Source organism: Ambystoma mexicanum, chromosome 4q (assembly GCF_040938575.1).
Source record: "Ambystoma mexicanum isolate Mex_15411 chromosome 4q, UKY_AmexF1_1, whole genome shotgun sequence".
NCBI lineage: Eukaryota > Metazoa > Chordata > Amphibia > Caudata > Ambystomatidae > Ambystoma > Ambystoma mexicanum.
The window spans coordinates 24,054,220-24,077,633 of NC_090928.1; positions in this window are offsets into that span (position 1 = coordinate 24,054,220).

A 23,414-nucleotide genomic window follows, 5' to 3' on the forward strand; every position below is an offset into this window, starting at 1 on the left:
AGTTCTAATAGAGCAGTCTTGAGTACCGTGGCTAGGTCGAAAACCTGACTGGCGGAGGCTGAAAAGGCCATTTGCCTCGAGGAATTTCTGGCCGGGCATGCGTCCCCATTGCAATTGGATGGCTTGATGGATTTGAGGAGGGCAATAACTTCCTGTTCACTCATTTCTTTGAAGGCAAATGAGGGGATGTCCTGGGAGATGCAATAAAATGCAATTTTGGATGTTAGAGATTTGGCTGGTGAGGTGTTGGTGAGCAAGAATGTTGCTTTGAAGGGAGTTACGTTTTTCCAGCAAGGCAGATTGAACGCTATTGCACCAGCCTTCATCTTTGGTGACATTGGCCGGAGTGGTAGTCTGAGATGCAAGCTCTCGGAAGATGGCAAAGATGTCCTTGGTATTTGATTTAGCATTGGCTATCCTTTTGTGGAAGGAAGTGGCTTTGGCTTTAATTATGACAGATTTGTATTCTCTGGAGATGGATTTGGAAGGCTCGTTTGGGTTGGATTTCCACCCAGTGAGAGCGGCCCTTTTCTTGTTGCGTAGCTCCAGGAGCTGGGGGGAAAACCATGCATTATTGTGTTTGGAGTGCTTGACATTTCTATTGGTGAATGGAGTGATGGCGTCAACTGCTTGAGCTACAATAGTGTTGAAAGTGCTGGCTAAGGCTTTAGGATCGTTGGAGAACGGGAGTTTAAGGGCAGGTACCGACAGATGAGGTGTGAGTCTGTCTTTGGTGAGTATGGCCACTCCCACCCAGGTAGCCCACAAGCCTTCCTCAAGGGAGTTATGAAGAGAATGAACAACCAGACAGCAGACCGATACGGGGTTACCATATGCTCAGACACCCTCCACATAATATGCAGTGGTGCCTCGCCATGCCAACCCATTCGCTACCACTGCTGATGGCGCGCCAGCCCATATCAGTGAGCATGTGTGCTAAGTGAAAATATTTTCTCCTGCCCTGGAACAGGCACCCACACCGATTAGGACAGCCCACAGAGAGCACTTGTGTGTTCAGTCATATCCACTACCTTGCGTCCAGACGAGGAGCCACTGGTGGGGGAGAGATGGGGGAACAAACAGTTGATCTTTATGGTAGACTCTGGAGTGGAAAAATCATGTCTATCTGAAAGTGATTTTCTGTTATCTGGCAAAAATCTCGAGACGCAAAGATTCTCTGGGGCTGTGGTCACGGTTCCTTACACAGAAGATTTGGATGTTAGAATAGGGGGGAGAACCATACGGTCTGAGACGACGGAGAAACACGTGTAGAGGGAGATAAGAGGGTGAATCAAGATTACATTGCTTATATTGGCATCAGTTGGAAAATCAAAATTACAATATTAAGAATTATGTGTGAATACTTAAGCAAACAATTGTGAAGAAAAATAGTAAAAATACTCTGTATGAAAATAATACAGACCCTAAGGAAAGTGAAGACTGTAAGCTTGAAAATCAAAGCAAAAAAAGTGTGTGAAAAATTGCTAACATACTCTTTATGAACACAATACAGAGCCTAAGGAAACTAAAGACTGCTATGTAAGAACACTGATGTATGACTACTTAATTTACAACTGATGATAAACAAAAACCTTTTGGAGCACACCTAAGAGTCTTTGTTGTTTATTTTAATTTTGATTAAATTGCTGGCCTAGAAAGGGTACAAGGTGGACAAAAAAAAATTGCAGTATTGTCTGACTGAGGTGCAGTACTTGGGCCAACTGATTTCAAAAGATGTCAAAAGAATAATACTAGACAGACCTGAAACCGTGTGGGCCTCAGCCAGACCACATACTGTGAAGGAAATGCAGGAGTTTCTCTGCATCTGCAATTACTGCAGGGCATGGATATTAGACTATGCCCCCTACTCACAACCCCTATTACAAGGGCTAAAAGGAGCACAAAAAGACAAGACACCCATCACACGGACACTTGAAATGCATTCTGCCTTCGAAACACTTAACTGATAAGTACAGCCCCAGTCGTAGCCACACCTGATTACAAACAGGAATTCTACATGTTCTCACACCCAAACGGAACGCTCATGACCGTGGTTTTGACACAAAAACCATCCATGGGCTACAAACCATTAGCGTACTACATCGATACACTTAATTCAGTAATACAAGGGCACTTCGCTTGCGAACAGGCTCTCGCTGCAGCCGCCTTTGCAATCGAAAAAAGTTTGACAATTGTGATGGGATGCTCTGTCACGTTGTACGCTAAACACTCCCTTTGCCACACTTGAAAGGTCTAAATCCAGGCTGACCACACAAAGAGCATCAGCGTACGAAGTGATCATATCAACTACAAACGTACATGTACGCTGTAAAACAGTAAACCCCACCACTTTCCTCACAGAGCCATGTACAGTGAAAGATATGCAAGACCATGATTGTGCCACTTAAGAGGGTGATATTCCCAAAGAAAGCGAGAATGCACTAGAGGAGGGTGAAGTATATTTTGTCGATGGATCAGCATCTATCTGTCCAGAAATGGGTGAAAAGCATGTCGGAGTAGCAGTAGTGAGGATGGAAGAAGGGGAATATGTGGTAATGGTTGCAAAACGCTCACCCATGCATTTTGCGGTTCAGGCAGCAGCGTTGGTGGCACTGATCGAAGCATTACACGATGCACAGGCATGTGCGGTAACTATTCTGATTGTGGAAGTTACCACTACGGTACATGCTGGCTTAGCACGATGGACGAGAAGGGGATTCAGAAGGGCTGATGGGTCCCCGGTACAACATGCACAACTGCTGAATGAATTGATTGAAGCACTTGCAGAACCTTCAGTAGTAGCCCTGGTAAAATGCCAAGCCCATACCAATAATGACAAAATCTCACACGGGAACGCAGCAGCGGGCGCTGCTGCAAAAGAAGCAGCTCACCTCCTAAAACCAATGAATATAGAATGCATGTTAAAAGGAAAACGAGAAGATTTCAAAGAGGAGGGATACAATTCCCTACCTAGAGCTCAGATAATAGAACTCCGAAGGAGAGCTCCACCTGTCGAACAGGAACTATGGACAAAAAGAGGATGCACCCAGTCACCCACTGATCTATGGAGACAGGAGGTTACAGGGCAAGTAGTGATGCCCGTAGAATTATTACAGGTAGCATTTCAACAGCTGCATTTCCAAGCCTGCATCTCAAAACAGCACATAGCGGCAGATATCTAGGAGGATTGGTTCATCCCAAACCTCCAGGCAGTGCTCCAGATAAGATTTTGAGGTGGGAGTATTTTATGCATGATTTTTCAAATTAGAGCGTAAATGCAAATTCAAGAGAGTAAAAATTTATTTTCTCCTCTGCAAGAGAGTAAAACGTATCCAACATACACCCAATGCATACGTAAAATCAAACCCGTAGCCCAAAAGAGTTGTAGATCAAAGTTGTCTGGCTTGGCTTTAACCATTTTATTACACTTGTTGAAAATATTCTGCCATAAAATAACTTACAAGTACCTGGTAATTACACAGCTTAATTTTCAAAATTCTAGAGCCTAGAAACTCTGTTAAAAACTACTATAGATTGAGACTGATGTATTGCCTGCAGACGGAGTGTGAATAAGCTATTGTTGGCATATGATATACTTCCAGGAACTTGCACACATAATCTTAGCAAAAGTCACAAACTGCTAATCTACCTTTCCCGCTGTCTGCTGCAGGAAATTAATGTGGATCGCCAGACACTAGTTAGCAATATCACTTCAAATAACCAAAAAGTGCATGCAAGCTGAATTGCATTATGGTAGGCATATTTATAGTTTTACTGGTTTGTTTGTGTACAAAGCCAAAAACCATAATTCTGGCAATTACAATTAGGAAGAAACGCGGGCAAGTGCATAAGTTGAAGACTGGTATCAAAACTGGGCTATGGGCTACGGGATCAGATAGAACGTCAGCAATGTCTTCGTCTTCACTAGAATTACTGCGTTCCCCGGTCACCTCCTCCTCACCTGAATAGTCCAGTTTCTTTCTGCAGGTAAATCCAATGTATGGTTTCTTCTTTATTTGAAGATAGGGTCTACCTCGGAAGAAAGCCACCGTGACTCCAAGACAGAGAAAACCCTCGGTGACTCCCCTCCGCGACAGCCAGAGGGGAAAAGGCCGTTGGATGGCAAAAAACCCCTGGATCCGGAGTGGTCGTAAGGGCAATGGAAGTCGCCGGATCCGCACCAAGTTGGTTCGGTCCTCCGCTGCGTGGAGGACAAGCGAGAACGGGAGGGATCAGAGATGTCTGAGGGAACCCAGAGAGCGAGAAAGAGCAGCGGGGGGAACCAGCACGGGAAGGGAAGAGGAACAAGGTGAGGGAGAGAGCAAACGGGAACGGGAGGAGAAGGAAAACACAGACGCCGAAATAGGTGAAACGCAGGACAACTGTCAAGGGCACTAGCGCAAGCAACGGGGGCGAGAAGAACTCAGTTGCAACTCGCAGAGCCGCCGGCATCTGAGTGAGATATACAAACGGCGGCGGCCATCTTGGAAACAACTAGACCGTGGCTAGTAGACGGAGAAAAATGTAACGGAACACTTTAATGGCGTCCCTGTTTCCACCTTCGCCACAAACGCCAGTCGCCAGCGGCTGTGACAACTGGTCCCAAAGCCCTACTTCAACACTAAAGTGTGTGATCCTGGACAAATACTTTTGTCACTGTGCCTTTTTAGCAAAAATAGAAATTGCTACTACAAGTGATTTATTTCCAACTAGTTACTACTAAAAAAGCCTGACTGGACTCTGTTCGACCTGTAGCATTAATAGTAGTGACCATTTATATAATGCACATGACAAAGTTTATGTCTCTTGGCTTACTCCTTGCTGCTTGTTTAATATAACTTCACATTAACTGCTCGAGTATTAAAGACTTGTCTGTACCTTCCCCCATCTTCTACTTCCATCCTAGGAGAGCAGTCTTGATTGCCCGATAGGTTTCTTCCTAGATAGCCAAGAATCTGCATCTCGGACATAACACGCATCACAGCAAATTCAGCCCATGACTGCTAATCACATCAGCTGTGGAAGTGGAAAAAAGCAACTAGTGGTCCTCTGGTTGCATCCAAAAAGGAGGGAGTAGGATGGCGGGCCAGATGGGGTGGGAGGCAGGGTGGAGTATGGGGATAGGGGACCAGGATCACAAATCTTGGCTGAACAGCGAAGCAGGGATTCTAATCCACTCTGCAAATTTGACCACATAACTTCCAAGCGTTACTCAGTACAAATAGTTTGGATTTCAAGGCCTACAGTAATGATGTCTTAAATAGTTTACTTCCAAAAACACAAATTGCATAATAACACCACATGGCAACATGTAAATCCTTACATCAACATGTTAAGCCTGAATGGTAAACTAGAAGTCGCAAAAATCTAGTTAACCCCACTGTACTTTCAGTGATTTAATAAAAGAAGTTGTGTAATACACTCAGATAGCAACATGTAAATCCTTACATCAGCATGTTAAGCCTGAATGGTAAACTAGAAGTCGCAAAAATCTAGTTAACCCCACTGTACTTTCAGTGATTTAATAAAAGAAGTTGTGTAATACACTCAGATATGGAGATTATTGCCCTCTACTGCCATCTAGTGGAGGATAGTATGCTTTTTAATGAAAATAAATACAGCGTAAACGGTACGCAGAAGAAAATAAAATGCTCCGTAATGGCTTTAATTACGTGCGTATAAAGCCAAGATACGCACCTTATCTGTAGGGCTGCCTCCAGGAGTATCAATAAACTCACAATAGAGTGTACCACCTGTCAAACATTTAACTCAGGAATGACCCTTAGAACACTATGGGGAACATTGCCACGCCCCATGGAACCTTTCTGTGAGCTGCACATTGATTATGGAGACATGGGAGATAGATGCAATGGAGCAAGATATCTGATTGTGGTGGTCTGTCCCTTCTCATGCTGGGTGGAGGCAGGCCCCTGCCTGCAAAATTCCTAGTGTAGGATGTGTTCCTACGTTGGGGCATATGCCATGTCATACGCTCTGAAAACAGAACACATTTTGTAAATGACCTGTTTAGGGAAGTAACACCCTTATTGGGAATAAAACATAAATGTGCTCGATTTACCACCCATAAGCAAACGGTGTGGCTGAGAAAATCAGCTGCCTCCTTAAAGGCAGGGTATCAAAATTATGCCATTCTTTAAAGTAAAACTGGTTCTATTACCTTCCTTTGGCCCTGTTCCAATTGTGCAGACAGCCCAGCAAGGACCACCACCTGTCCCCTCATGAAATAGTAACTGGGATGCGCACGCAAACGCCACTGTCGCCTGTAAGGAGATTATCAGATGCACACAGAACAGCAGTTGTGTTGGGTGAGGAGTTCAAAGATACCTCACCAGAGCAGTAAGATGTATTGCCAAGCAAATTGCCCCACCTTTCACACGAGAGAGCAAAACGGGCACGACAACTACAGCTGTCTTCCGACAGCCAAGCAAAACCACTCATGCCTGGCGAACTGGTGTAAGTTTGCAGCTTTGTGAGGTAGTGGAACTCCCCAAGGTTCCACTGTCCTTATGAGGTATTGTACTGTATCACTTTAGCAGTAAAGGTAAAGGGGCTGAGGTACTGGGTGCACTTATCGGACATAAGGAAAGCTCATGATGGTGTGACACCAGAACCGCTACAAGAAAATAAGAGAGGCGGAAGTGCCTTAGAAATGATACCAGAAAACACAAGAGAAGTAAAACAGGCATAAAATGTAAATGCTTGAATCTAAATATACAGAATAAGATTATATGTATATAATATAGGGTGTATATTATTTCTTTTCGTCCCATCTTTCCATACTTCCTCTGTTTCTCCACTGATCTCACATCTTATTCAAAGCTCAAACTTTATTAACCCGTCCCGTTATATAGCTACAATGGTGGAGAAACCGCCACTTGCAGCAGAGCGAAATGAGATAGATAGCAGTAGGAATGAAATAAGTGCCACTAGGGCATATAACTATACTTGCGGCTTGCACTTTACAGCCATTATTTTTTCTGTGATGATGTTGGGACTGGGAATTTACTGGGGTGCATCTTTTATTTGGGGAGACATAAAAGAAGGGGGGGAGGAGAGAACACTAATACGGGAAGGGGGACACTGATATGGGATGGGGTAAAACTAATATGGGATCATAATGCACCTCCAAACTCCACTACCCTAAACAAGAACCACATGAGAAAAATCCCACAGCCTTGGATAGTGATAAATAATGAGAACGACAGCGCAAGTGATCTGAAAAGTGATGAGTCACCGACCCCAACCATGCTTACAATGCCATAAACTGCCTCACAACCAACTAAGAAACCTACCTCAAATGTTGATAAAATGTATACTATGTTCCCCACTGTTACGCGAAGTACCCTCCCAGGTTCTCAATATTGGCAATTTAACAATGACACTAACGTAAATATGGATACTGGCATTTTTTCGTTTTACCGCCTGAAAACAATGAACGTATACAAACCCTCAGGTACCACAGATAGGCGGTCCACACGGTCATTAGCTAGAGGCCGATCTAGTATGTCCAGTAGAAGAAAGAGGCAAGTGCGACAGTACAAATACGATGCGTATCATGGGCTAGGGTTGGATAAGGTAGAAGACGTCCGCCATCCGGACCAGTCTAACAAATGGTACTCCGACATGAGCACCACTGGGAGGCAGGCCATGAATTGTGGCTGCTATTTATGTTCACTGATACCTCATGCGTCAGGAATGCCTAATGTTTTACTGCCTCAAGAAACCCCTATAGTACAAGCCCATTGTCTCGTCCACCTTGCACTATGTAGAATCGGTGGCACCTTCCAGGCACACACAGTGAAACTGCAACTGCTCCCTTCAGCTGAGAAAATGTGCAAGAACAAACCTGAAGGTGCAACTTGTTTTAAGGAAGCGTTTTTCGCAATAAAAGGGACAATGTTCGCAGAAAATAAATGGCAAGATGCAACCATCATGTGTAAATCTGAAGCACTGCGTGGCTTATCGGACGAGAGACTGCAATGGATGGACGACGCATGTGCACAGACCTGGGCCCAGCACATCACAAAGCTGACATGTGTTACAGCCCTTGAAAAAACGATCAAGATCCAACATAAGAAAAATATGAACTATGCTTTCACGGGGAAGGAAAAGTACCCATGGGTTCAAACACGTTGCAACAGAACCCTCGTCATTCCTGACATGCGAAAAGGAACTGCCGCTCTGATGGACCATTACTGGGTGTGTGGCAAACAGGCATACTTGCACCTACCGTCATCATGGAGGGGCTACTGTGCTCTGGCAACGCTGCACTCTGCACTGCTGGTGATACCAGAAAAGCATGTCCGGGGGAAAATGGTGCCCGACAGAACAACTGGCACCCTGACCTACCAATGAAGAGCCCCCCATCTTTGACATACTATCTGAAGACAAGCTGCAAGATTCAGTGTCACGCAAAAAGAGAGCATCCAACTACCTCTCTAAAGACTCTTCCAACCTCCGGGCACAAATTCCTGATGAATATAAAATTTTCAACTCGGCAGAGACCTTTTTTGCATCACTAATTCCAAGCACGAGCAAACGCCAAATCGCTCGAAATTGTTTGTTGGGAGTTGATCCAAATGGCAAACAACACAGAGGAGGGGTTCAACATCATCAAGGTGGAACTAAGAGCACTGAGACTAATGACAATGCAAAAACGCTATGTGCTTCACCCCCTCACAGCTATGGAGGGCAGTGTTTGCTGAAAAATCGGGAGTTCATGTTGCACGTTTATACCTTCTTTGGATGCTGAGAACGGGACCCTCTCACGTAATTGCAGCTGTACATGAACTGGGAGTGAGAATGAGAAAAGAAGGCAGTGTTCAACCAAGTGACTGGCTCAGTGCGGCATTCGACTGGGTACCTTCATGGCTTGGCATTGTAATGAAAATGCTGGTCCCCATCATCGTCTTCCTCCTATTGATCTTCTGTGTGTGCCAGTTAGGGGTTCGCTTTTGGGCAAAGGCCATTCCTAGTTGTGCGATGATGATGGTGATTATTGGCAATAACAATAGTAATACGGTGCCTCATGATACTGGAGAAGCCCAAGTACAAACAGGTGAAAGCATTGAGCCCAAATATCGCATGGTGACGATATATATAACACATGGCACGTGGTCGATAATCTATATCAGACTACTGTTAAGCAACCCCAAGATTCTGAAAATTATAAGGAACTGTGGGTCGACTTGGAAGGGGATAGGTGATGTACCTCCATGACATGCACTCCCGAAGAATCTGCACGGTGTGGGGAAAGTCTGAGAAGTGTGTGTAGAGCATGGATGCCCATAAAAGGTGCCCCCGCCTGGGATGAAGCAGTAAAAAGGGCTGAAGAACGTAGACGCACTGGGGGAGGGTATTCATTACTTTAGGAGTAATGAAAAGGGGGAATGTTGGGAGGGAGGTGGTCTTTCCCACCCCCCTTACCATTCCCGCAACAACTAGTTGCAGTATATGCTAAAGTGGGGAGACACCCCCACCCTCGTCTGCACTACATAATATTAGTAAACAAACAAATAACCAAGCCTTTACTAAAATGCCCAGAGACTCCATTTTGTGACACACCAGACGCCATCTTTTATTAGGCCCAAAAAATAATCTCTGAGCACGGCTCTAAGCCACCTCCGCCCCTTGCCATCTCCACACAAGCTTTGTTCTCACGGAAGTCCAGCCATTTATTGTTGCAATGTTTAGTAGCTCTTTGCGCCAGATGAGCTCATTACACTGTGTGAGAGCGTAGCAGGCCCCAGCTCAACTGCCCATCCATCTCCACTAACCTGCGCATGCTCCCTCAATCCCCTCCCTTAGCCAGGCCACGGCCCACCGGTACCCCCACCGCCATACTCTCTTAGATGAAGATACACATCTGACCCCCTTGTAGAGACCATTCCAGGGCACCCACCATATCCCTAATCCTATGCGTCAATATATCCTCTCCAAGACTAACACATGTCCATCTGTATCAAGAGGCATCAGGTAGATCAAAACACACGAGAAAGACACCTGGGTCTGGGGTACCGTGTTTTTATGAACCCTTGAGTACAAGGGTTGGAATGCCAATATATCTGCCAATGGGTTCTGAAAGTACCCCTATTCATGCAATTGCTTTTAAGTTTGCCATTTGTCTCACGCAACTAGTTCCTGTTGTATTAGATTCGATAGATAGCATTGTAGCACCTCTCTGGTCTTCCCTTCACACCAGGAAGATGAGCCCAGCAGACCCACGTGTGCCTGGAGCAACTGGAAGCAATGACCAATTAGCATCCTGCCTCCCATATAGTATCCATTATGCCATAGGCCTCCCCAATCCCATGCTAATATTTGTACCCTCTATGAAACATCACCACTGACGTTGTGTGTCCTTTTAATGTGCTGCCTGTGTATTGTTTGGCAGAGCGCTCTCGGGCAGCAGAGTTCTCTGCATGCAAACTTTATCTAATATAAATTTGTTTTACTTGCAATTAATCTCCTGGTCTCATTCCCTCACGGGGTGTGTCCATTATTTGGTCTATTGGATATTGCGTGTTGTGAGGACTATACCTTCACTGTCTATAGAACCCTTTTTGAGAACGGGTACTTCGGCTACTATAAATCCAGTGTTCTATTTTGTTGTTGTAAAGGAGGGAATTGGTATCACCACCAGTTGGTGGAATCATCACTTTCTCAAGTACAGTACATTTTAAAGTCCACTTTGCTGTGCTGGGCTTCGAGGAAGTGTGCTACATTGGTGTGTGTTCTTTACAAGTGTTTTGCATGACTTATGCTCCACTATGTGTTTTCTCACTTGTCTGTTAGAATATAGGGTAAATTACAAGGGCACTGAATCAAGTTAATCACATTGGCTGTGATACAATTAGTGAATTTGAGTTGTTGCCAAGGGTGATCACTGTCAATATCTACCTCTGCACTCCTTGTTTGATTGCATACAGAATACAGGCTATGTCCGCGCAAGGGAGACAGTCCCCAAAGTGTTGTTTGGGAAGTGTATGCGTGTTGGTCCGGCTTGATGTGAGGACACCACATTGTCTCTCTCCAATTCTTCCTTCTTTTTTTGCCACTCTTGGTTCTGCAATTATCACATGGCCTGTCTTTAAAATCGGCCAGACTTTCTATCAGTTATTTTGTTAGATTCAGAAGTGGCAAGTAACTGAGGACAGCTGTAATCTTGTCCTCTGTATGTCTTTTTATGATGTGCCTGTTATGATCTATTGGGAGACCATGCCAACATATGGAGTTATGCCCTCCAAACCATTAAGATGGCCCACTATACACTATTTAACTTGGTTCAGCTAGCCATATATATGACTCGTATAGATCCATGTAGACTCCCCCAGAACCCTGCCGTGCCAATAATGAGACAAAAACCAGGCCGGGGTATAGGGAGAATATTTATTTAAAGTATTTGTTTAATTAATAATTGCCTTTTAATAGTCTCACACGCTACCATCTCTGTTGCATAAAACAAAGCTTCAATACAAAACACACTTTTTCCTTTGTGTAATAAACGGGCAAATATTACTTGAAGATTTAAAACCACTGCACAGTTTGAGATTTCACAAAAAATACAAAGTACCCCTGCAGCCCTTGGTATGTGTCAATTCCCTGCACATTTGAAAATGCTAGCCGTTTTGAAATTGAGCAGGCTTTTGAAAATAGTTTTGATTGATAGAATCTTTGTTCAACTCAAAAGCAATACAAAATCGTTCTACTATCAGGGTCACTTACACTCAGTAAAGAGTGTATATTTTTCAGTGGAGAATTACCCTTGATTTCACTTTGCAAAGTACTTCTCTCCCTCAGCTCCAATATATGCAGCACATCTCTCTTTAACGGCCAGGTCTAAGAAGTAGGGACAGTTTTCTAATTTTGTTTTGGGCCAAGGGAACCTCTTGGTGTGAAGGCATGGTCTGTGAAGTGGTGAGAGTTGGGATATTAATTTTGTGGCAAAGACACCCGTGTTCATTAGAGAGGTCTGGGGTTGACAGGAAAAATATATGTACTCAATTGCTTTAATGACTATATTTTAACTTCCTGCTAGAAAAGAGGGCAGAGGTTTCGAACTCCTCCAAGCTCTCCCCTGTGTCAATCTGTTTGGAAGTTAATTAAATGTTTAGTAAAATATGCTAAGGGTCTGCACAATTAAGCCCCCCAAACACTTTTATGGGAAAATATTAAGGCCAGCAGACCACTTCCCCTTCGCCCCCCAAACACACACATTTGGTGTCATTTGGATAGTTCTACAAGGTATTAATTAGTTTCCAAAAATTGATTAGCAATGTTGCACTAATATGTTTAATGCCACCAGATGTTATTTCTTCTCAAGATGTGACGTGAGCAACAATGTAGCATTTTTGTATAATGCTGAAGTACGGCCTTCATAAAATGAGTCCGGCCTTGCAAATTCTTTAACATTCCTCTAGACATGCAGGTGGAGTAACTTGGTTTACCTACTCGACCTAGGAGAAATTCCCTCGACCCATGGCAACGGATGACAGGAAATGTAAATGCACTTTCTGTAAAATGGTGCATGTCAAAACAAACCCACTTAGTTTGACCCACGCCCAGCAAAACATATTTGACATTTACTGCTATCAAAGCAAATGTTAAATGAAGGTTTCAAGCATCCTCTGGAAATGGTACTCAATGTTAAATGTCAATGTTAAAGGACATTTGTACCGCACGCTATCACCACCGGAGTGAAATCTTCTAAAGTATGCGAGTGGGCGAGTAGATTTTGTAAGCCCTGGATGAGAGTGTGTAAAATGTAAAAGGTTAGCTGCATCAAAGGACACAAATAATTAGATATGATAAAAAGGCTCTGAAAACAGTTTGGCCAACTTTATGACTGGTGCGAATATATAAGGCAATTATAACCATAGAGCAAAGCTAGCTCCGGAGGCCAACTAGAGTGTATCGTATTGCAGTCACCAATACATGTACAGACTTGATGGAACTTTTGATCATTATTTTGCGTCAACATCTAATTTGCTTTGTGTATTCATTATTTAAGAGAAAAGAAAGTAACATACTTAGCAGAGTGGATGGTGCAGCACGCAGAGACCTGGACAAATTAGGTGGAGTATTTTAGTTTGCGGCCATCACAATTTTAGGGTGGTTGGTAAAAAGCCACACAGTGATGAGACAGAATGTTAAGGAGAATATCATCAACCCATGGTTTTAACACCAGTTGAACAGATGAATGCCACCAGCATGTCGGAGAACTAGGTTTGCCATCAAAAGCATTTGGCTGTGTGATCATGTACATTTTCACAAGTTTAATTTGTCAATAGGCTGCATCTTCCCCAAACAAATGAAATATATTGGACACCAAGATATTTAGATGTGTTAACCTAAACATTACTGTAAAGCATGATGACACTGCAGTGTGTTACAGTAATTAACAGTAATGCATACTGTAATTATGCATTATGTAGCAACTAGCTTAATAAAATTACCTTCCTGATTACATATGGCAATTATTTGAAAAAGAAAAATAATTCTATCCCACCACTCCCACACATGCTTTTGGTGGAGATGATTACTGCTGCACTCCCTCTCCATCAGTTTCTTCGAACTTGCAGTGAACAGAGAAGGAGAGTGGAGAGAGCCCAGAGGAAAAGAGTGGAATACAGGGTGAGCTGTGCTTAAATAGCTAGCCTTGCTACACAAGTAACAATTTAATTAGCAAACCTACAGAATTGCAGAGCAAATTGCTATGCAATGCTGCTTATTTTATGCCTTGATCTACTTAAATTGGAAACTTGTTTTTTTGGGCACGCACGAAAGACGGCAGAGCTCCTCTTTGGGATAGCACAGGGCGTGGTCAAACACGTCAGTCAGAAATTCGCCAGCATGCATCCCTCAATTGGCTTTCCTTAATCATGGGGCCCAATCCGCTTTTAGGCTTCCCCATTTCTGTCTCCCAAGCAGGGTTAAGTCTCCATCAATTTTGAGGCCTCTCCACCCAGGTAAAATCAGGCAGCTGTTTTAGGATTCACCCAGATGGATGACAGGCAAGTTTTCAAGATGTTAGGCAGCTGCTCTCCCTCCAAGATGTTGGCAGGTTTTTCCATAGAGCAAAGGCTTTTGCTCTATAAGTCACACTGAGCTGTCAGTTTATTAGTTCTAACTTTTTCACTGAGGATTATCCTCTCTTCCTCCTTCCAAGATCCAACCCCTCTCTGCCAATAGGCACTTTGAGTTTTATGATGAAAGTGATGTGAAAAGGTACACCTTTTTGTCATTAGCATTTTTTTACGTCCGCTTTTGCACTCAAAGTCCCTACATTGCACCTCCCAATATTTTTAATGTGTAAGCTGGAGTGGACAGGCTGCCCTTTCCGTATGTCATTCGCAATGTGTGTTCTCCATTTTGCAAGATTCCTTGTGTCACTTTCAGCAAGACGCACACTGCTTTCATTAGGCACCTTCGCTGTGTTCAGGATTTGGTGCTGGCATGTCATTTTTCAAGTGGGCCCTTTTCCATCAGACAATGTATTTCACGTTTGAGGCCTAACCCGGCCTTTGAGTTGTGACGTTCTGAGGCTGTCATTAAACCCCTAGTACATAACATTTGAAAAGCGTTGCATAGAAAGGGATATGGCATTGCAGATAAGAGACATCACATTTCATCTTCCTTCTTAATGTTCAGATAAATATTAAACTACTCACCTGCTATAAGTTTCCATCTGGGGTTATATGTTTTCATCCAGAGGTTTCATCCTTACTCTCGTTCGTCAGATGGTTCCTCAGCTCGACATTAATTGGGCTCCTTCATCAGTTGTAAAGCTTGTCTGAGATGACCGCTTTTAAATTGATTGATATGGACCCATTTCTTGTCTTTTTCTCCTTTTGGGATGCAGATCTTGTTGGCAACAGGTGAGATTTTATCTACAATTTCAAAGCTACCTCGCCAAGATGGAAGTAATTTCTGTTCCTTATGTCACCTACCTCATACTCCTTTGTGGTCTTTAGATCCTAATGCTTTCATTCCTTCAGCTGACTTTTCTAAATTAACCTGAGCATAGGAGTGCTGCAGGTGCTTCCTTAAATGTTCAATGTACTCATGAGTGGTGGACTCCTTTCTCAACGTCTGCCCCTGAGTTCTATAGAGCAGATGCTGAGGTAGCACAATTCTTCATCTGGCCATAAACTCAAATGGAGACCTTTTAGTTGCAGAAGATAGTGTAGACCTAATAGCCACCAGGACAAGCAGTAATTGAATGTCCTAACTGGGTCCAGAGTCTGCCATGAACGTCTTTAAGATGCTCATGTCTTGTATCTCTCTTACCCCCCTGCTCGAGGCTGGGTGGTAGACAATGGATTTTTATTTTTATCCCTAGAATCGCCCACATCTTTGCCATCCTCCTCACTGGTAAAATGACCTTCTCAGTGCGACAATCCTTTGCGGGAGGCTGCAACGAGAGATGTGGTGGATCATTAGTTTGGCAGCTGTCTTTGAATTACAATTTAGGGCAGGAAGACATTCTACCCACTTTATGAACAAGCAGGTTACAATTAATATGTTCCTGTTTCCTCTGGAGGAGCATATCACTGGCCTGATGAAATCGACTTGCAAATCTGACCATCACAGTGTTATTCCCCTTTTTTTTTTGTAGATGAGCTCTGTGTGCTAGTGAACTGGGTTGAAACTCAGCACACACAAAACACCCCTTTAAATACATGTCACAATCTTGGCCCATGTATGGCCGGTATGCAACCTCACGCAAGATTTCCAATGTTGTAGGAAACCCCCTATGACCAACAGGTGTTGCATCCTGGGTGTGGTTCAAAATCAAGCTTCGAATGAGGTAGGTGCCACCCACTGGTCACATCCATAGTGTTCTCTTTACCAACAAACCGCCTTGGATCTAGAACATCTTTGAAAACTTAATCAACACCTGGAGATCCTCTTTTCAGGCATAATCCGATTCTGTTAGAGGAAGACTCACTGGGTCTTCAATGTATTGATAGAATTTTCCAATAATCCCCCTCTCCGTGCAGTGATAAAATCTGCATCTGGGTTATCTTTACCCCACTGTGCAGTTGAGAGTTCACTGTTGACATGTGTTTGTGACCTGTTGACTGCAGTGACTTGGATTTCACCCAGCAGGGATCCTGTATCTCTGAAATCCCCCGGCAGAGCTCTGGCTTTAGTCAGGTCATTCCCAGTCTTATCTGGCCCCTCTATATTGGAATGACCTCTTCCAATAAATGGTCATCTCATTAGAAAACACCACATCATCAATTGACTGGATCAGTTTACCATGCTTGAAGGGTTTGTTGTTGGCACAAAGCATGCCTCAGTGAGGATGGCTTGGTAAACTGCCGTCAACTCTGTCATCTGAGCTTTGAGGTCCTATTTTGTAACCAGCATAGGGCTTTGGGGTATCATTCACCCAGGCATCGACAATGCCAGCCACTTGTTTTTTTCCTCCCCATTATTACCAACATGATTGGAGCACCCATCCACAAACTGTGGATATCCCCTGGCATGTATCTTCTTCGTAGACCTTGTGCAGGGATGTTAGGTACGCTGCCATATTGTTGTTCGTCCCTGAGCAAGTATGCCAATCCTTGCATTAGAGGACTCTTCTTGTTTTGGCCATTTCTGACCTCCACAGGAAAGCCTTGCATGGACAGAATCCAGGAAGTAATTCTGGAATTACTTCTGTTCCCCGCCGGATTGTGTCACTTATGTATTGCAAGGGTTGGTGTAGAGTCTACAATGATGTGCTCCCCCTGGATGAATGGGGGGTAATTTTTCAATGCCTACACTATTGCCAGGAATGCTTTCATTACATTTTTCCAACACAGAGGGCAGATTTGCTTGCTTACGAGATTACTTTGTTAACGTTGTTGTGCTTTTTATGCAATGCCTCTGTTAGGCAAGTGTCTGAGAACCACGTCTCCAAGAATAACTCTGTATTCTTGATATGGTAAGCCAAACAAGGAGCTTGAGAAAAGGATTATTTTCAGTTGTTTAGCTGCCTCGGATTGTTCGGAACCCCACTCGTGATGATTTCATTACCTAAATCAATCGAATAATGTTGGGCATCAACCGCAATTCCAGTAAAGGTGTCTACACCCAAAGTGATTCTTTTATCCACCAATATTGTGTTCTAGATCCACTAGAGTTGTTGTTGGAGATGGGAATTCAAATTTATGTAGGTGTCCTGATGTTTGAGGTTCTAATGAGGGGAATACTGAATGGTCGCACCTGTCCTTGGATGGTAACCTCTTTGCGCATTTAAACGTCATCTGAAAAGGCAGCAATTGAGCTGACCATAAAGCTTTTTCAGTGTTGTCAAAGCCCATGGGGTTACCCCCCAGATGGGACCAGGCTTTATTATTAACTAGCAGGTGTACCCGTGCTTAGCACGGTAATGCCTACTTGAGTCCTTATTTGAATTTTATTTAGTGAACTAAACCAATACTACTGTAGACAATATTGCTAGTCTTTCCTGTAGCAGCTGGTGTGGACAAATATTATTTGTTTCTAACTCTGGAGCAAGCCACATAAAGCTGACGATGAGAAAAGCACAAATCCCGTAAATTGATCCACGCTACTTTGAGTTGGAGCTTTGAGATTGCCCAGCAACATTATTGGTGTCCCGATCTACAGCCAAGGTAGTGGTGACCTCAACATATGTGCTGTATGTCTAGGGCTGAAGCGTGTAAGCTTCGTACTGTTGACATGGTATACAGTCATCCACTTCCGTGGGAAATTAAATTTCTGTAATTATCATGATAGATCTGCCATGATGTGATGCGACATCATTGCAGACACTATTCAAGAGACATGCACTGTTTCCTGTCACCCGCCTTAGTACAAAAGCACCATTTCGTGACCCGCATGACTTCAAAAGTCAGTGCCTCTAATGTCAGCTAGAATGGTGATACTGTGGAAAGTTTAGGAGCAATGAACGTATATCTACAGCATGAAGAGCCATATGGCAGGGGTAAGCATTGCAAACCGTGTAAAAAGAAATAAAAAAGAAAGGGGCCTTTCATACTTGTTAAATTGTCTACACCATGGAACCTACTCGCATACCGAATTTCAGGTTTGTAACAAGTTGGGAAGTATGCTGAACTTTTTGAAAAGACATATTTCCTCCTTAAAAAATATATATATATATGACATAAACCTTTCTGGGCAAAAAGCCTTTTAGGCACATTGTACAAATACAGTATGAATTGATATAACATTTTTAAAACGCATATATTACAATACACATTCTTTAAAATCTCAAGCCAAGCGTGCATAAGTCCCCCATTAGAATAACGCAGTTCTTCCCACCAGCTGCCGGCACTTGCTGCTCTAAAATGTCACTAAGTGCCAACACTGCATTGGTCTTGATGTTGTGTCTATTATAGACATTAAATAAAAACAAACTACAACAACCAGAGATTTTAACTTCAAAAGAGAGCAGATTCAAAGACCCTGTGGTTATCTGCTTTACTAACCAGTTACACACTGTCTTTACCCCTACAAGAAGGCCCCACCGACGGTCTCCCTTTGGGGCCCTTTATAGGTTTGATCTCAAAAAGCTCATACCCCCTGGATCCTTATTTCCTCCATAGCCTGTGTCTACTGGAACATTAGGATATCGTAAGTATCCAGTGACCCCACCCATTTGTTGTCATTGAGATGTTTGGAGAGACCGGCTATGTTCCCGGACAATCTTTATTTGAGTTGGTCTTGTAATGTAATGGGGATCTGCAGTCCTTGGTGGTCAATCAACGTCCTCCAAATTTGGGCCTGAAAACATTACTCCTCCCCTGGTGCCCCAAGATGGGGGACTCTGTGGGCACCTATGTCCCTGGGCCCCCCATGCTGTGACCCTGCTCTGGCCATTTTCCATGTTTCTCGGGTCCAAGTGTGTAGTCTCCTTCAATGAGATCCTGCAGCCCTCCGGGGGGGGGGGGTAGGATCTAATTTCAATGCCAAGCACTCCCTGTACTAACCAATCATTACTCAGGAAAACTGTGATATAATCCCTTCCCTCCCCCGGGTAGCTACTTCGCTTACAGAACATTGTCTTCTCATATCACTGAGTACAACCTATTCTATAACATATACAGTGAATAACTTTATTCACCAACATGTCTTGATCTTCATGGCTACCCAACCACAATTTCGGGACATGGACCATAACCACAAAATGTCTCTGCTGGGTAAAATACTACCTAAAATGTTTCTTGCATAATGGTAGAAGTAGGTTTTGGGGCTGGGTAGGTTTTCTGACTTTTCCATAGCCTAGGGGCTAATGAGGTTTTTGCACCAGTGTTGTGTCTTCTTCTTGGCATATCCCCTTTGGCAGCTTGGCTTTGAATAACCTCCAATAGCGGACTGGCCCAACTAGTGCCCTCTCCCCCTTCCTGGGCGGGGCCCCATGAGCTTCTCAGGGGTGAAATTGGGGCAATGTTATTTTGAGCTCGGGTTTCACTACGGGGAGTATACTGCCCAGTTCCCAGGCTTTTACCACTCTGTACTTTGCTATTGCAAAAACATATCCATTTTGTATTATAATGGTGGCCTAAGCATGTACACATTGAATAGCGATATCGCGGCCACCAAATGCCATTTTGGTTGTTTTGCTCTTATTCCCGAGTTTTCATTCTGAACGCGATGAGAATTCACAAAGTCGGGGGGGGCGTGGCTTGGCGGCCATGCGAGCGTGAGCTAGTCTTGGAGAGCTCCCACTCGATCCGGAGACAGATCCTGAAAAAAGGCCATAAGCAGAAGGAAAACGATAGAATAAAAGTTGGGGAAGGCATCGGAAAGCCCAGAGAACACGCAGAAGAAAGTTAGAGGAAAATCGGTGACTGAGAAGGCTGAAACGGAGAGCGCGAGATACGCGGCACCACCACGCAAAATGGCGGGCACGCCTCGCTGAAAAGGCCGCTCGCCACTGAGAAGAAGGCGGGTGCAGGAGGAAGGAAGACAGGGCCCGGGGGTGCCGCCGGCGGACAACCAGCCCAGTGAAGACCACCGAGCCGCCCGGGAGAAGGAAGAAGACGGAGATACGCGCCGCAGCGCTGTGCCAAGATAGACGGCGGAGGCGCGAACGCCCACAGACCGTAGCACAGGCCGTGGCAGTGCGGGAAGAGACCAGGCGGGCAGCGGCGGCGCTGGAGGCCTGGAGGGTGCGCCCCCCCTGACAGTCAGTAAGGGGGGCTGGAGGTGACGCCGAGGGCTCCAGCCGGGAACCCCTTGGAGGACTGGCCGCTGCGGGAGACGGAACAGCCACCGCAGAGGAAAGGAGGCCGGAAGACGCGCCGCAGCGCCGTGCCAGGGTAGGCAGACAGGGGCGCGAGTGCCCACGGCCCCCCTGACAGTAGGCACGGGTGGCTGAGCCCGAGCGGAGGCTGGTAGTCGGGGCGCCGGGAGCTCCAGCTGGGGAAAAGAAAAGAGACCCCGAGGCCAGAGGACGAAGGGGGTGAACGGAGCGTCCGGCCCCGACCTGGGGACCGTTGGACACTCCCTTGAAGAGGTGCCTGGGCTCACAGCGGACGCAATGGATGGTGATACGTTTGTGACAGGCCCCTGCGGGAGGCCAGTTTCCGCCAACACACACACTGGGGCGGACGGCGACGGACAGCAGGGCCACACCGGGCCCGCTCTGGGGATCATAGGACATACATGGGAGGACACAGCCCACTCAAACAGTCTTGACAGAGACCCTGGAAGAGCCACGAACCACACAACTGGCGGGCCTACTCCCACACACACCTGCACGGAAGAAATAGCCAGGGGCACACCACCCCACGGAAGACGGGGTGAGGCTATCCGCACAAGAGGAAGACCACAGTAAAGACCCCGGCCCAACGCAACAACGATAGGCTACCACTACGAAACTGCAGCATAGACCTGCATGAGCAGGATCCGCATACTGGCATACAGCAACCGAAACCAACATGCCAGATAAACCAAGAGGTGGCAGGGGGAGGCAGACGGTCATGGAATCATTTGCCCGCAAGAATGAAGATCAGCAGCCCGAGGCAGCTGAAATGGACACGGCAACGTCACATGTGGCGCATGGAGAGGTCAAACAGGTGGAAGGAAGTATCCTGAAGGCCATAGAAGCACTGAAGACTTCGATAGAAGGCAAGCTGGATGCAGTAATCGTAGACGTGGGGCTCCTTCGGCAAGACACGAGAAACCTGGCGGAGAGAGTGACAATGGTAGAACAACAGGTACAGAGTAATACAGCGGATATGACCACCTCCCAATCACAAATGTCAGAGGCACTGGAACGCATCAGTACGCTAGAACGCAGAGCCGAAGATGCGGAAAGCAGGGCTAGACGCAACAATGTACGCATAGTGGGGCTGCCGGAGGGGGAGGAAGGCAGAGATCCCACGAACTACATCGAGAACTTACTGATCCAAGCCGTGGGAGCCGGGACCCTGTCCCAGGGTTTCGTTGTGGAAAGGGCACATAGAGCATTAACTAAGAAACCACGACTGGGGGCACCACCAAGGCCTATGATCGCAAAGATCATGAACTTTAAAGACAGGGAAAAAATCCTGGCGTTCTCGAGAGACGGTGGAGTCATAACCCGGAATGGAGCCAGGATAACCATCTACCCAGACTACACGGCGCTCGTGCAAAGGCAGAGAGCTCAGTTCTGGCCGACCAAAGACCGCCTTCGGGCTGCGGGCGTGAAGTTCATGCTACTATACCCGGCTAAGCTCAAAGTGCTACATAACGGAAGGACACAGATCTTTGAGACCACAGCGGACACCCAACTGTGGATGGACCAACAAGGGTTCCCGCAGCCGGAAGGGGGGAACAGACGGAACAGAGAGGCGCCCCGACGTGGCAGAGAAGGAGATTGAAGACGGAACGCAAGACCGAGGCGCCCGGCAAAACTGGGCGAGACAAAATCTGAGGAACACTGCAGCGAGCCGCAGGTTGCTACACCACCTCGCTGCAACTAATTTAAAGACAAAACGGGAAAGAGGACACAGGGATACTCCCTGTGAAAAAGTGAAAGAGCAGGATAACCAACAGCTCACGAGTTCAAGGCCTAAACCAAAGAATTATACTGGGAGTACAAGACTTCTGGAACTGGACCGCCAAGACCCACAGTAGGAACCCCAAGCAGAGACAATGATTATAGTGCCAGTTCTAAGGCACTACGCCGCGACAAGTACGCCTGAGGGAAAGAAGGCGGTACCTGGAGAGCGGTGGGGCCCGAGCAGGGGGAGGGAGGCTGGGCGTTTGTTGTCGTTGTTTTTAGTTACAGTTGTTAGGAGGCTAAGTTTGCGGGGTGAAGGCATGAGGAAAAAAGGACATGGCAGACAAAGAAACCACGGCGGAGGCACGGAAGGTGGACACGCGGGGCAGACCCCGGGCGCCAGGGGTCAGCGAAGCGCACTGAAGGAAAACACCAATAAAAAACCGAATCCAAGAGCCGCAAGAACAGCTAAACCCCGGAGAAACGCGGGGGAAGGAGGACGTGTGAACCACACAAAGTATCACAGGAGAGATGCGGGACGAGGACCCCCGGAAGAGGCACACCAAGAGGACATGAAAGTGTACGGGCCCATGGGACGGAGAGGGCCACTAACGCCTGCCCCACAAGAACCGAGATGACCTAAACATCGTCACATGGAATGTTAGAGGGGTAAATGCATACGTCAAGAGGCTGAGGGTCTACACCTGGTTAAATAAAACGAGAGCCCACGTTGCAATGCTGCAAGAGACGCACCTGACGGTCGGAAAACAAACCAAGGTGGCCAAGAAATGGGGAGGTCAGATGTACAGCTCAACCTACTCTAACTACGCAAGGGGGGTGATGACCTGGATTGCTCCGAGCACCCCATTCCAGCTCATCAACCAGGAAAAGGACACTGAGGGTAGGGTCCTGATCGTCCACGGAATGCTGGAAAACCGGGAGGTGTGCCTGGTGAACACCTACGCCCCCAATCATGACGCAACAGCCTTCTTTGAGTCACTCACGCCCCGGCTGGCCCCGTACAGGAACGCTACGATCATCTGGGCTGGAGACCACAATTGCACACTGGAACCCCGACTAGATAGGTCAGACGACAAGCATAGACGACCAGCGCCACCAGCACGGAGGTTACGGAAGATACTGGATCAGCTGGAACTGGAAGACATCTGGAGGAAGGTACATGAGGGGGAAAGGGGATACACACATTACAGTGCTCCGCATGGGACATTCACGCGGATTGATTACCTTTTCACGGGAAGGGAAACACTAGGCGAATTCACTGGGGCACATATACATGCACGAACCCTGTCTGATCACGCCCCCCTGAGAGTCACATGGGCACATACACACAGGGGGGCCCCCACGCCCACGTGGAAACTAAGGGCAGAAGCACTGCTGGATGGGGAATTCCAGGAACATATCCAAAGCA